The sequence below is a fragment of the Ictidomys tridecemlineatus genome, unplaced genomic scaffold (assembly GCF_052094955.1).
Source record: "Ictidomys tridecemlineatus isolate mIctTri1 unplaced genomic scaffold, mIctTri1.hap1 Scaffold_106, whole genome shotgun sequence".
Lineage (NCBI taxonomy): Eukaryota > Metazoa > Chordata > Mammalia > Rodentia > Sciuridae > Ictidomys > Ictidomys tridecemlineatus.
In genome coordinates, this window is record NW_027521011.1 from 192556 (window position 1) to 203204 (window position 10649).

Sequence of the window (10649 nt, forward strand, 5' to 3'; positions counted from 1 at the left end):
CTCGTTCACTCTCCTTAGTAGTGTCAGAAACATTAGTCAGCCAACTTTTGGCTCCTAGTAATTGAGCCAATGCGGAAATATCGGCTGAAGCCCCCTTCTCATTGGAAATGAGCCATTGAAACCAGGACCAACCTGTTCCTGTAGAGGAGTTGGCATTGTTGTTAAAGTTATAAACATATCTCTTCAGAGGGGGGGAAAAGGAGAAACCTTTAGCAACTTGATGTTTCTCCCAAGAATGATCCTGACAAGGCGTAAATGTCGGGGGAAAACCAAAATTAGGGGTACAGTAGGGAGAGGCCTTGAAATGAGTGGCATAGCAAGTACTATTAGAAGAAGGAGGCATTGGGATTAATACCTCGGAGATAATAGCTAAAGTAGTTATGTTTAAAACAGAGCTAGTTGCGGGGGTCCCTGAGCCTGATTGCTTCCCTGAAACTACTTGGCTCAATACAGCACTGAGAATACTCCCTGAGACTCGACTGGACCGCAATGGGTCCTCCCAGTTAGTCAAATTTTTGGTCTTAAGGCTAATACAATTAGTGTTCCCATGACTGAAACAAAAAACTCCTGTGAGATTAACTTGAGACTGATTAAAAATATTTTCCATGTCCCCTCTAGGAGAGGTACAAGGAGCAGACATCTCACATGAGGTATAAAAAAGAGTGGGGAGGACACTAGAATTACTATGAACTGGCATTGGCATTGGCCATGCCCGTGCCACTGCCCACCACTGCATTGGTGTCATCTGTACCGTTGGCACCAGCATCAGAGCCAGAGCACTCATCAGAATGAAGCTTCTCATCATGGGACTGTTGTGGCACCTCCTGCTGCTGGTTAGTAGATCTCGAGACTCTTCTTGTCAGGCGTTCAGGGATCCACAGCGGCTCCATGCGATCCTGGGGAAAAACACATACAGATCCTCGTGCCCATGTCAGCACGGGGTCAGGGCCGTTCCATTGGCCCGTAAGAACATCCTTCCACTTAACATAGCCAGTCACAGAGGGCTGAGGGGACACATGTCTATCGGCCGCAGAGCGGCCATGAATATCCAAATTCAAAAAATTAATGGTAAAAAGAGCTAAGGACAGGCGTTCTTTAGGAGTGTGGTCAACTCCTATTCCCCCTTTTTGTTTTTCTAAGGTTTCTTTTAAGGTGCGGTGGGCACGTTCAACAATGCCTTGCCCTTGAGGATTGTAAGGCAACCCATGAGCAAGTTGTACTCCCATAGTAGAACAAAAAGATGTAAACTGTCTGCCAGTATAAGCAGGTCCATTATCAGTCTTAAGGGATGCAGGTGCACCCCATGCTGCCCATGCCTCTAAGCAATGAGTAATAACATTACGTGCCTTTTCTCCCGATAAAGCAGAAGCATGAATAATTCCAGAGTATGTGTCAATAGAAACATGGACATATTTGAGGTTACCAAAGTCAGGCACGTGAGTTACGTCCATTTGCCAGACGACCAATGGCTTCAATCCTCGTGGGTTTACACCATAAGTAGGAGGATGAAGAAATGTGACACAATGGGGACATTGTAATACTATCTGACGAGCATCTGCTCTGGAGATGGAAAAACGTCTACGCAGCGTCATAGCATTGACATGAAAGTTGTGGTGAAACAATTTAGCTTCTTTTAAGGAGGAGGCCAAGCATACCAACTGGCTTCTAGTTGCCGAGTCAGCACAGGCATTACCCTGTGACAACGGGCCAGGAAGAGAGGTGTGAGCCCGAATGTGCATTGGATAGAAGGGGGCAGTACGGCTACGGATAAGCTGTTGAAGCTGATTAAAGTAAGCAGACACAGCATGGGTGTCACTAATAGCTCCTACAGCCTCCAGAATTTGGAGCGCCTGCACCACATAGATGGAGTCCGAAATGAGATTGAACGGAAAAGAACACTGTTTAAAAACTTCAATGACAATTTGTAGTTCTACCCATTGTGGATTTCCAGGAGCAAATTGATGCTGGACAGGGGGAGAGTCATTAATCACATAAGCTCCCATTTCAGACTTAGAGCCATCAGTAAAAATGTTAACAGCCCCCGGAATTGGAGTGGGCGAAGTTACTTTAGGGAAAATAATAGGATGCTCTTTAACAAAATGGAGTAATGGATGAGAAGGGTAATGATTATCAATATCCCCTTGAAACGAGCAACATAGAATGGCCCAGTTGTCCAGAGTAGCACACAAAACATTAAGTTGAACTTTAGAATAGGGTATGATAAGAGAAGAAGGTGCTTGTCCGAAAAATTGAATGCTCTGTTGAATCCCTCTAAGTGCTAACGCTGCAACAGCATCAGGATAGTATTCTAAAGATTTTCCTGGGGATACATGTGGGTGGATCCATAGTAAAGGCCCATCTTGCCACAGTACTCCAGTAGGCTGCCGCATAGTGGCAAGCACACATAACTGGAAAGGTTTATCACTCTGGAGCCTGCATAGAGTGGCATGTTGTATAGCTTCTTCTACTTTTATAAGGGCCGCTCTGGCCTCTTTAGTGAGGGTACGAGGGGAAGTAAGATCTGGATCACCCTTAAGAATAGCATACAAAGGCTGGAGCACGATATTAGGAATATGTAAATAACCTCTTATCCAATTAATATCTCCCATTAGTTTTTGAAAGTCATTTAGAGTTTGGAGATCTTGAGTTCTTATAGTAACTTTTTGTGGTTTTAACATGTCATATCCAATCGTCGCTCCCAAATACTGAATAGAATCCCCTGTTTGAACCTTCTCAGGTGCAATATGTAATCCATACTGAGCTAACAACTTCACCAAGTCTTTATAGGCCTCATAAACTGACTGTTGTAATTTGGCTGCCAATAATACATCATCCATATAATGAATAATCTTAATGGAAGGATATTGTTGTCTGAGAGGTGCGAGTGCCTTCCCTACATACATCTGGCAAATCGTAGGACTGTTAGACATTCCCTGTGGTAAAACAACCCACTCAAACCTTTGATCTGGTTCCTCGTGATTACACGAGGGAAGGGTGAAGGCAAAACGCTGTGAGTCCTTAGGATGCAAAGGAATAGAAAAGAAACAGTCTTTAATGTCAATAGCAATGATATGCCAGCCCTGAGGAACAGAAGAAAGCAGCGGCAGCCTGAAACACCCCCGCCATACGGAGGCGGATCGGGAGGCCGCCCGTTCTTGAGCCCTTGCTTATCTCTGTTCCCTGTACCTAAACTCCCTAGCTGCCGAGACAGCGTCTCCAGCTCCTCCTCTTCATTATCTTCTACCTCTGACCCACTTTCACATGGGGGCGTGCGCAGCACACTGAGATCTGGATACAGTCTCCTCCTGTTCTCCACGCCCCGCACACTCCCCTCTTCCTGAGACACTTCACTCTCTGTTGTTTCTGATTTTTCCTCATGCAATTGTTCTAAAACCTCCTGCCCTTTAACAAGCGCTTCTTGGCATCGGCCATCCGTAAGACAACTACTGACCATCTTCCAGAGGGGTATCACCCCGCCCTCTAGCATGCCCTGCTCACGAGCAAAGTCAAGGTCTTTGCCTAATTTATCCCAGCTGGGTGTAGTGAGGCTGCCTGAAAATGCAAACCACGGTGCAGCTGTATCTACCCTCTGTAAAAATTTCTCTAAGGTACTGCGTTTCACCTCCAGTCCCTTGGAACTTAAAAGGCCATCGAGGGCTAGAAGGAGTGGACTTGAAGTCACAGCACCCATAACGCAACACAAGAAAACACAGAAATCGAAAGTGAAAGTACACAAAACAAAACGAACATACACAGAAAACAAAAACGAAAATACAGAGTGCAATTGCTATGAGATGTAACGCCCTCTCTTTTTACAGAGGAGCAGGTACCTTTTAATGCTCCCTCTTTATGTATAGAGGAGCCTCCGCTTTTTAACAGCGGGTCCCACCTTACCTGGGACTTACCGGCGCGCCTCCCTGACTGCTGAAAGTTCTGGTTCCTGGGTGTTTCTTTGTTTCTTTTCTCCCGGGTCTCGGCACCACTTGTCACGACCCCCTTGCCCGCAAGGAAGACGCGACTCAGGAATCTTCTTTCAGCAGTTTATTCAGGCCCTTGATATTCTTCTAATGATTCTTCTACTACCCGGAATAATAATTGGATGCCCCTCCCAGCCTTAATAAAGCACCTCAAACCCCAATGCAAAGCTGCCACGTGTACCCTTCTCACAGGGTGCCAGAAAATGACACGCCAACTTTCTCTGATAAGGAGCTGGGAACACGCCAACTCTCTTTGATATGGAGTTGTCCTTCACAGACCACAACGGAGCCAGCGCCATCATGTAATGGCGACCACAGTCCGCAGGAACGGCTCACCACAATTAAGCATTTTCTCTATATTACTACTACATGGTGGCTTAAGGAATTACCTCAGTAGACTTGGTCAGGAAAACTATGGAGTTACCAAGGGACATAAATCTTATAAATGTTTCTGAATGACTTTTAAAATCACTCATAAAGTAAAACATTCAACTATGTAATAAGAACAGAATTACATTTTTAAATGAGTAGTAGGAAGATTCCTTTAGGAATCAACCAGGGCAACCAGATTTTCCTAGTAGTAAAAGATGTAATAGAAATATGTATGCTTTATGAAAAGAAACAGAGAAGTCATGGTGTATTCATTGGGGAAATGTCAAAAAATGATGAAAAAGAAAATTAAAATTGCACACAATTTTGCCATCTAGAAAGCAGATTGTCAACAGATTGGTGAATATCATCTTAATCAAGGAGAATTCCTGAACACATACACATAACCAAGACTACCATAACAGCTGTGGAATCACTATTTGAAGATTTTGCTGTAGACATTTTCACATACCTTTCAGTTTTTATGCCTGTCATCACTTTGTGGACTTCACCAAGTGACACAACCCCTTCTATGAAATGGACACACTATTTCTTACCCTTAAAGTTGCTTCATCCCCTTTCCAAATTATTAGGCTGTTGTGGAATCAAAGTGAGTTTACAGAGGTCTAGCGGGGTGCTACATGTGGAAGAGGTGCCTTGCAGAGGTCAGCTAGAAGTGATAGTTGCATATCCTTTGAAATACTTTAAAAATTTGGATCTCAATTTCTTTGTCTGTAAATTAAAGATGGGCAGACCCGAGGATCCTCATGGCTACTTCTAGTTCAGATAGGCAGTCACTTTTATAATTCCATTATTCTTGTCATTGGTGGTATTGAACACCCACACATACATATCCTAATACATCTTTGGGCTGCTGGGATCATCTCAGCTCTGGTGAAGGTGCAGCATTTACTAAGAGCTCCTGTGACATGGTAGAAATTTTCCATTGCACATCAGTTATGGATTAGGTTGAACACTGAGCTCCTGAGGCTGAGACATAGAATAATGAATGGAAAACTGAAAAGCCTGAGCTGGAGGAAGTTATCCACAGTCAAGGATTGGCAGGTGTGGTGAAGTCCTTACTGGAGGGTGGTTGCCACCCTGTGAATGATGTGGGATGTTAGAGCCTCAATCAAGCAGGCTAGGAGGATAAAATTCCAAACTGAAGACTATTTCAGGACTTGAGGCCCTAGGATGTTCATTGACCTGAAATCCTCAGTAATCAGCCAGGTATCTCCCTTTGATGGTCAAGGCAGAGCAAAACTCTTAGCAAACATCTCTCCTCTGAGACCCCAAGGAACAGTAATACCCCAACTTATGTGTACTGTTTTTGAGAGGAGAGAAAACGGGAGCCCAACCAATGCAACTTGAACTTTAGACACTAGGCCTCTGGCTGAAGACAACCCACACTTCCGGCCCCATTTCCTTCTTTCCTTTGTAACCTCAGGCAACACGGGAAGAGAAATGAAGTGGCTCAATTGCCTCATTAGAGTCAAAGAGAGTAAAGCTGAATGGAGTAAGCAATAAGACACGAGAAAAGTCTCAAATCTCATGGCTTATTGAAATCACCTTTTGCTTCTTTGTGTAGAGGAGAAAACAACTGAGGCTTGTATGTCAGAACTGAGCTGGCCTTGAACCTGATATCTGCTCCAACTTAACACTGTCTGCCAACCCTTTTGTGCTACTTCTAAAGGCTCCAAATAGTCTTTCTTCTAGATGAAAAAGTAGGTCAATTTCTGTCATGAATTCAAACAAAGGAGCATCTCACAGCACATTTTATTAAGGCCATATTCTCTACCATCTGATGGTGGCCAGCACTCTGCAATATTTATGAAGTGTTATTACACTGTGGACATGTCCATGCCCCCTCAGTCTTTCAATGTACGTGAAAGTGAAATTATGGCTCATAGGAATCCATCTAATGAGGACACAGCCCTCAGGTTTCACTTAAATCTCACTGAAATTGTGACCATGAATTTTCCTTTTTAAGTTTCAGTGTTTGTATGTAAATGGAAGTATTGAAACAATGAGACACCAATCAAAGTTTTAATTTTAGTCTCTTGCCTCAGATTTAATTTTAAAGTCTTAAAGTATGCACAAATGGCATCTCTTTATTCTTACAGTGGTATAAAACAGATGTGATTTATTTTCTGTAACATGCAGACACTATTCCCAAATTGGTTGTGTTGAGTTCTGGAGATGGATTTGGTCCTTCACCAACCACCCTGTGCCTTGCACTGGATTTCTCTGTGCCGTTGAGTTATGTTGAAAGTCTGTAGGCTCATCAGGTGCTTGTTAGTGCTCCAGAGACCATCCACCTTGAGTCAGTCTCCAAATGCTGAGATGCCACCTCTCACTGCATGATTAGGTATCAGTGCAAAAACATCTTTGATCAACTTGGTAAGACTCAGGCATAGTTGAAAAGGTTTGGCTTCTTAGACACAACCTCATAGATTCTTCCACTTCCTTCTTGGTTGGTTCCTGGATCAACTGTTCTTTGTTCTTACAGAGACAACAATGAACAAATATAATGTGTGTGTGTGCATGCGTGTGCACACATGTCCACATGTGTGTGTGTGTGTGCATGTGAGTATTCTCCTCAGTTGTGCTACAATGAGTTTGAGAAGCAAGACCACTCCTTTGCCTTTCTGATCTGAATGAAGCTCTCCCGCCCTTTAGCATACATATGGAGAGAACTCTAAAAGCAGAAGGGATGGATGCTGACACTGGAATTTTTCATCAACCTCAACAGTTATGTTGACCTCTGAGTAATATTTCAGGTAAGGCAGACTGTGGGATGTTAGAGAAACTGTGTTAGGAAGTCACTTATGTCACCTAAATTTTGAGGATGACTTCATATGCTATTTGCAGAAGGGATTTAATTTCTTACACAGGTAAAATCTGCAGTACTCTAGCTTAGGTACTTATTGTCATATGTGAAATTATAAGCTAGCCTCCGTAACCTTACCTCCGAGTTTCTATTGTCAATAAGAGAAAGTTCTCTGCTTTGCTCTGGTTTTAGCAATGTTATAAAGTTTAATCAAGGTCATCTTCTCTACCATTTCTCCTTCTTTCTCCTCCTCCCTCCTCCTCCTTCTCTCTCCTCTACCATTGCTCATTCCTCCTCCTCCCCCATCCTCCTCCCCCATCCTCCTCCCCCTCCTCCTCCTCCCATCCTCCTCCCCCTCCTCCTCCTCCCTCCTCCTCCTCCTCCTCCTCTTCTTCTTCTTCTTCTTCTTCTTCTTCTTCTTCTTCTTCTTCTTCTTCTCTCTCTCTCTCTCTCTCTCTCTCTCTCTCTCTCTCTCTCTCTTTTTCTTTCTCTCTCCCTCTCTGAACTGGGGAGTGAATTCAGGACCTCACTCATGTTAGGCAAGTGTTCTACATCTGAAGGCCATCCAAAGCCCTTTTCACTTTTGAGATGGAGTCTTGATAAATTTCCCAGGCTGTTCTTGAACTTGTGGTCCTTCTGTGTTAGCTTCCTGAGAAGCAAGAATTACAGGCATGGGTCACTGGCCCTGGCTTCATGTATTCCTGTGTTTCAATTAGGACATGCACAATTAGAGGATAAAGGAAGAGACTTAGATTTCAGATGGAGATTTTAACCTGTTTTGTAAGGTATTCAAACTTCAACAGTCTTTTCCTTCCAAGTTTGGGCTTTATCTCTGTTCTTCCTGGAGAAGCTTATTTAAATCCACACATATTTATTGTGTTATTTTTTCTCTATAAATGTGCTCTATCAATATGCAACTAGAAGTGACATGATTCTTACCTTAATGATATTCATAGTTTATTTGAGAATGTCAAAAATATTATTATAATGTGATGCAATAAATTTGTTTTTTTTTGTTCTGCACTTTTTAGTCATTTATGCTTCATATGGATGGATTTTTACATAGTGTTCAATATAGCAGAGGTCCTCGTTAACTCAAAAACATTATTCCCACTTACATCTAAAGTAAGTCTACTTGTGAATGAAAAGTATGACATAAAATTGGTGCTTAGAAATATATATATTGAAGAACAAATAAATAGATATACATCTAACTATTGTTTCCCTAGCCTTATGGTGCTTCAGTTAATAGGCAGAGGAGATGGAAACTATGTGGAGGGGTTTGGATGTAAGTAAATGAGAACAAACAAAGAGGGCTTCATCAGCCCGTAACCCTCCAAGCCCAAGAGGGACCACAAGACTATAGGAGAAAGTTGAACAATGAAACAGAGACACAGGCTTCAGTGCACAAATGAAAAAAAATATCCCTCTAGGGAAGGGGAGTCTTTCATTCACTTCTGCATTAATCACAACCATTATGTCACATCAGAAGGTAGCAGGGACCTCTGGATCTCTTTGGCACTGGAAAGACTTGCTATTTTTCAGGTATCAGAGGAATGACATTAAATATTCCTATTGTTATAACACTTGGCCCTAGATATTGGGCATGAGTGAGACACTATTTCCGAAGTAAATTAGGTGCATCAAGTTCAAGTGAGAAGTGAATGCTCAAGAGATTTCTGAGGAGGATTTAGAAACAACATGTGCTGTCAGTTATGGGGGGAATTTTAAAATTGTTTTAGTGGGATTTAATTTTTATTAAATAATTACATTTTAATTCATACCTAAGCTACAGGAGAAATGTGATTTACTATACATGGATTCTAAACTCCTTCGGTACTGCATTCATAGCCTATGATTTTCAATACTCTTTAGAATAAATTCAACAATGTCAGATATAAGTAGGCATTCATGAAAGGCATAGTTTTGCAAAGAGGGAGAAACCCAAGAGAGGATTTAGTATCTCTCTTTGCTGAAATGTTTTTCAATAAACTGATCTGAAAGTATAAATCATCTGAGAAAAGGAGAAATATATTGGTAGATTTGCCAACTAGTGTCTGACAATACAGGACCACCTGTAGGCCAAACTGGCTTGGGCAGAGATGGTGTTGGTTTTCCTTTCTACTTCTTTATCTTTGTTACTATCTGCCCCCAGCCAAGGGTTTCTATGGAGGCACAGAAACTATAGGAAGTTCTTGCCCAGAAAATGTTTCTTTCTATCATAAAGAAGCTATAGAAAGATAAGATGCTACAAGCTTGAACTCGACTCCTGAGTCTACTACTTAGTATGTGTATGATCTCAGCTAAGTTACTTTGCTTTTTTGTGCCTCAGCTACATCATCTATAAATGGCAAATATGACACCACCTATTAACATAGAGCATTGTGAGATCTAAATGAGATAATCCAAGTGATGCACTTGCAAACTAGAACTGATAGTGCTCAATAAATGTACATCCAAATTGTCATTTAATTGTGCCAAAGTTCAGTGCTCCCTGGATACACAGAGACCTTTACTCTTCCTTGTTCATTACTTTTATCACACATGCCTATGTGCATAATCAAGAGAGCAACAAACTGTTGAGTCAGTTGTTTCTGCAAGAGTCTGTGAAGAATAAGCACAGAATCACATATTCAAATGTGTGATCTCCAGGGCCTCCTGATGGGAGTCAGTTTTCTTGGCTTCCATGTCTGCACAGGAGATAAGAGCATCCAGGGGCCATGTCTGACAGCAGAAGGCAGCAGACTTCATCCCTGCCAATGTAGCTTTACCCACTCAAGTGGAATGAATTGACTTAATATTTTTTTCCCTTCCTAAGAGCAGAAGGCATGAATTCACACATCTTAGTACCAGGTCACCCAGTCTGTTCCCATTTTCCCATGTTAGGCAGCCCAATGTGAAATGCCTGATGATCATTGTTATTTGGAAAGCCAGATGGAACTGAGACAAGGCCATGCCCCTCAAGTGTGTTCTCATTTGTGCAAAGGTCTGAGCTGACCAGGAGCAAAAGGACTTACTTTAGAGAGTGCTTTACTATGTTCTAAGAAACGGAGCAACAGAATAAGCATCTACTACTTCAAAAGAGATACCTTTTGGGGAATCATAATCAGGTTCTATGTGTCTCTGGGAAATATACAATGCAGGTAAACAGTGTAAAAGGTTGGTCTAGGAAATGAATTCTTCCCTAAGAATCAAACAGAGATTTTTTTCCCCACAAAGATCTAAAGACGAAGTACTATATTTTGTTTGATTTTATATAGTATTTGTTAATGTGCTCTAAACCGTAGATTCTTTATGCCCAGCGGGTTGTTTCCTTTAAAAAAAAATCTTTGTCAAACTCAAGGTTATGAAGATACTCTTGTTTCCTTTTAGAAAGTTAGGTTTTATCTTTCAAAATTAGATTGACAGTCCAGTGAGAATTATTTCTCGTATTATGGGAAAACATAGTCAATGGCCTCAATATCCCATGTAGA